Below are 5,980 nucleotides of genomic sequence, written 5' to 3'. Positions count from 1 at the left end.
GTTTGACGTCCTCCCTCACCGTGCAACGATCGCCTCAGAAGTGTATTGTGCTACTCTCAGGAAACTGAAGAAGCGACTTCAGCACGTTTGTCTCCTTCTCCACGACTATGCAAGACCTCATCCAAATCTGCGTACCCGAGAGGAGCTCACAGAACTTCATTCGACTTTATTTCCTCATCCACCTAACAGTCCGGATTTTGCACCTTGTCTTCCAGCTGTACGGCCCAATGAATGATGCACTCCTCGGGAAGCAATACGTGGATGAGGGGATGGTTATTGAAACAGCAAGACGTTGGCTCCGACGTCGACCAGTAGAGCGGTACCTTGTGGGCGTACGGCCGTCCCAGTAAGGTGGCGTAAGACCGTCGCATTGAGTGGAGATTAAGCTCAAAAATAGAGTTTTGTAGCCAAAAAAGTGGGGATAATATTGCGTTTGAATCCTGAATAAAACTAACCGGCTTTCAGAAAAAAAGTGTTGCATCACTTATTGAACGTCCCTTGTAACATTAAAGTAGGTTAGTTGATTTGTAATAAGCTCCCTTTAAAAATTCTTCTTTCGTTCTCAGCGCGGGAACTGAATCTCCTCCGAGATTGCTAGGTCACAATAACACAGTGACACTCCACCTAAAGGTAGTTTTATTCCTGGTGACAGGAATATTTGGCATGCAATGTATCGGCCACCTGTAATAGTAACAAGCAAACAGACCATCCAGTCGACATATTTCTGTCCTTTTGCCAGTGGAATGATAAGAGAGAATTTTTTTTTTTTTTTACACTAAGGCTTCATGCAAATTTCCCAAATTCTTGGTATACATAAGGAATATGCATCTAATCACTTTTCGAACGAGACTGATACTGGAAACCGTGCCAGTTGCGTAGAATGCCGTAAGGAATTTGTTTTGAAGCTGTATTAACCGGACACATTATTCGTCTCAGCTGTTTTGTGTGATGTGATTCACATCCTCACAAACAGTGTGAGACAACTAGCGTCTTGCCACACTTCGTAGAACGTGCGAGTTTCGTGCAAAGAAACATCACCAACTTGATCTCATATTTTAAGGAGTAAAAAAGCGCACTTGCGAAATGTCGGCCCCAGAAATCGTTCCCGAGTGAAAATTTGGGCCATTATTGTGACAGTACGCAGTTATGACCTTCTGAATGTGCAGCTAAAATATTCGGGCACACGGGTATTTGTCACTCGCTCCTCCCCTCTACAGCCACCTAATGCCCGAGCGCGAAGTACAGTCTGTGCAGCAGCGTGACCTGTTCACGGCATGCTGATGCGAGGAAAGAGCAGCGGGAGGTGGCCATGTCATCCCAGCGTGTACTGAAATCTTGTTCGAGAACACACCATTTAACGCGAAAGGAGTATCTAATACGTCAACCCGACAAACATTTACATGTATATACAATGTTATTTTAACAATATTCAGTATCCAGAATGAGATTTTCACTTTGCAGCGGAGTGTGCGCTGATATGAAACTTCCTGGCAGATTAAAACTGTGTGCCGGACCGAGACTCGAACTCGGGACCTTTGCCTTTCAGTTCGAGTCTATGTCCGGCACACAGTTTTAATCTGCCAGGAAGTTTCATATCAGCGCACACTCCGCTGCAGAGTGAAAATATCATTCTCGAAACATCCCCCAGGCTGTGGCTAAGCATGTCTCCGCAATATCCTTTCTTTCAGGAGTGCTAGTTCTGCAAGGTTCGCAGGAGAGCTTCTGTAAAGTTTGGAACGTAGGAGACGACGTACTGGCAGAAGCAAAGCTGTGAGGACGGGGCATGAGTCGTGCTTGGGTAGTTCAGTTGGTAGAGCACTTGCCCGTGAAAGGCAAAGGTCCCGAGTTCGAGTCTCGGTCCGGCACACAGTTTTAATCTGCCAGGAAGTTTAATATTCAGTATATTCGCTCGGACACAAAGCGTCTGCAGTGGGGCGGAAGGAGTAGCAAACAATCGGTGCGCTCTCATGTTTAAAACGTGTACTTTCAGGTCATAACGACGTACAATCATAATATTGGTCCAAATTTTCGCTCGTGATCGATTTCTGCGACTGATATCTTGTAAATATGCTTTTTTCTCCATAAACTGTGAGGTCAAGTTGCTGATGTTCCTTTAAACGCCATGTCAGTACATATCGGCGTTGGAAACAAATCATCTCGAAGACTTTAAGTTCAACAATATAACTCCCGATTCGATTTGCACAATTTACCGAAAAGCCTGAAACTAATTCATATTCGAGAAAATTGTGATAGGGTGATGGAGGCACGATATTTATGCCTTATGTCAAATGCAGACACAGTTAACGTTAAACGTCGAAAGAAATGAAACACGTTGTACACACAGACATACATACACACACACACACACACACACACACACACACACACACACACACACACAAACTGAGTCTTTTTGTAAGCAATGACTTGCTGCAAAATCATTTCGTGTGAATCAACGGGCCGCTGGAATAGTCTCTAGCAAAAATTTCATAATGCAGTTCCTGAGCCAGTTTGTTCCATGCTAAGATCAGTCGGCGATGTCTTCCACATGGACAGCGCATGGAGGCTTAAGGCGAAGACAAATTGGAGCATTTCGCAAAAGATGTAGTTGGTAATTGTCTTGTTAGAATATCGCTCAAGGCATGTGCAGAATAAAAATAAGACCTCAGCTTCTGCAATTTCTTTAAGCTATGTGTCCCTGTTCGCAATGGTATGGCGCCTAATGCTCCCAAACCAGCGTGTGCCGATTTGTTCCAGGGGTATTTAATTTTGGTACGTGCAGTATGAGAATGGAAGCTGGTGCTCGCAACAGTATCATCATTTGCCCACGATCATCAGTACACTTTAGATTCAAGTGGAATTCTTCTAGAACCATAGCCCAATGCCATCTCACGGGCTTCATGTACCTATCCAATGTTTGTATCCATACAACCGAAACGGCGTCAGCTCAATGCTGGCGTTCTCAGTACCGGTTATTCTGTATGAACAAAAAGTGTAATGAATATCCTCGACATTCTCAGCCGTTAGAAATTACAGCTAGCTTCTCACAACATGTTTTGCAGTCTTAGGAAAACTGTAGTGGACAAATCCATTCCTTTATGAAGCACTCTTCAATGGCGTATTTCAGCAGTATCACCTGACCACACGTTGTCAGAAAGGATCAAGTGTTCATAATAGTGTAGCATATACTGTTTCTTCTGTGATCGTCCAGTTCGTAAGAGTTGCCAACTGAACCTACTAAGATCATTCTGAATGCTTTGAGGAACGTAATTCAATAAATGTTCTGCTGGAAAGTTTCTTTTCGTTCTAAAACTACTATCCATCATGGTGTGCGCTTCTGTGTATCCTCCGACACTTCCTATGGAAGGTCCCAGGGAATATACAATGCTAGCCAATAAATTTGCAACACCACGAATGCTGCTTGCTGCAAACGTCAAATTGGCTTCAAACATATTGCATGCCAGGAAATGTAAGTGATTAGCACATGTAAAGATGAACAGGTAACTCTGTATGTAACGAAATTTCATTTGAATATTGGTTATTTGTGAGAAGATCGTGTTATGCCTCTTGTAAGAAGGAGAATTGTCTATCAACATGTGTCACAGTTCTAGTGTGTTAGGGTCGTGGCCCATCGGAATTGATGTTTATCCTTCTGCAATACTGTTGCAGCACACCACGACTGTCATGCGAATGTAGAATCAGTGGGCTTAGGAGAGACGCACTCAACACCGTGAAGAATCTCAACGGTCCGATATGACTAGCGCCCTACAGGACAGACAGTTTGTCCCGTCTGCCGTATAGGATTGTACAGCAACTGCACGAATCTAGAGTCAGGAAATGGGCTTCTTTACAGCACGACAAGCCTCCACACTGACATTTAATTATCGCTTTATTTAATTATTCCTGGTCAAATACAATGATCCGCCTGCTAGGAAACTATGGCTGCTCATAACTGTACCCAGTGATGGCTTGTGTGAAATTATACCAATGTGCTGCAATGTGATGGTCTATAGCCTTTTGAATTGCAATGGTAGTAATCGTAACTAAATGGAATATATTAATTTCATGTATATAAACTGAACTGTATAAATATATTTAAATTTCAAGATTAATAGTTTAATATCGTGAGGACTAAAGTATATTGAAAAAAGACTTGTTATCTGTGGGAGTTGAACCCGGGTCCACAAATTACCATGCTACTTGACACAGGTCACTTGACACACGTTCAAAATTCATCATTGATTCCTTTACTCAGTTATTTACATTACAGAGGGCAGCCAGTCCTCTGAGCGAACACGCTGAGCTACTGTTCCCGCTGCTGTAGACCACTTGGCCACAGCGCAGTCATGACAACCCCTCGTACTCTATAAGCTACACACGATTTCAAAGGAATATACCGGCCTGGTACATAGAGCGACCGTCTTTTCAGCACTCGACGCTGGTTTCTGTTAGTCGCGGAGAGAGCGTTACAAAACATGTTTCCGTCCGTTCTATTTGCATATCAGCATTCGTTCAAAGAGAAATAGCGTAATTTTATTGCGACTTCCGACTCGCGTTCAAAGCGAAATGGGGTAATTTCACTGCGCTGAATCACATTAGCACATCATAACAAGCAGCCACTGACTATACATAACACTAGCGAAGCCGGCAATGCTTAGCAAATGCTAAATATAATTCTATGGGAACTGGATATACATCCCAATCTCCTTCTGTCTCTCTCCTCCTCCCCATATCTTTGTCCATCTCGTCCTTCTTCCACCCCTTTCTGTCCATCATCTCCCTCCCTACCCTCGTCTCTGTTATTGGAAACTCAGTTTAAATCTGTGAACGGGTAGGGTTACAACGTTTCGAACGATTCAGATTCTGTAATACTATTCTAATTGTAATCCAATAAGCCATAAATACTACTTTCCTAACCGTCTTTCCTAAACCGTCTACAAGGAATAAAATTAAACAGAACATTGTTGTGTGTACAATTTATGTTTAAAATTACATATACAGAGGAAGTATACATTTGAGACAAATCATTTGTCTAAAGCTTTAAATGCTCTGCTCTCGAAGTTACAATCGATTGTGTGACAGTTATTGAAACAGCACATTTTCACAACACGGCTCAGTAGAGCACAGCATTTTCTTTCTCAATGTCAGTTTTCACAGAACACCTGTGTACTGCTGTTTAAAAAATATTTAGCTTATGTACATTTGAATTTTTGTTAGAGTATCATGTATTAATTTGAAGTAATTTGGTACAGGCTTTTCGAGAATTTTACTAACAACGTGTCCCTATTGTGTGATATGTATTAAAAATATATAGCGTACGTCCTTCCGAGCGTTTATCAGTGTCATGTAAAAATGTGAAGTAAATCGGTCAAGAACTTTTCGAGATTTTTGGTGACAACGTTAAACGACTTATCTTCATACAGTAGTATGGAACATATTAATTTTGTCAGTTTAACAACGAAGTCAGTTACACATTATCTACTACGTTTACAATACAGTATATACCAGAATGAATTTACAAAGTAAAGAAACAAATGGAGATATAACATCACACAAAAATAAACTAAAACCTACAGCTATTCTACGCTTAGTTTGAACGCTACGAAGCCTGTGGCTGCCCCAGAACGTCCATTGACACTTGTTATTTCCATAGATGCTCACTAAACTACAACTGTCATCACCTGTTTTACTACGGACCTTTCTAGAGTATGTATCTTGGAAGGACACAAGCCACCAAAAGGTCTTTCAGGTCCTTCTAAACGTCTGCAACTATTTTAACAAAATTGCTACATAGGGTAATAAATAACTGATATTTTCACAGTGTGGTTTATGGACTGGTCTTCTGGAATGACTACGTCAATGGTTGTCTCTTCAAGTTCCAAGATTGGATCGTCATCCTGGAGGATACCAGTGACCGTAAAACGAGATCTTCCCCTGACTGAGTCACAGAGGGAGCGTCCGCAGGTCATATCCATCGGCA

The sequence above is a fragment of the Schistocerca americana genome, chromosome 2 (assembly GCF_021461395.2).
Source record: "Schistocerca americana isolate TAMUIC-IGC-003095 chromosome 2, iqSchAmer2.1, whole genome shotgun sequence".
NCBI lineage: Eukaryota > Metazoa > Arthropoda > Insecta > Orthoptera > Acrididae > Schistocerca > Schistocerca americana.
The sequence above is the reverse complement of the archived record's forward strand: the minus strand, read 5'-3'. Positions refer to the sequence as shown.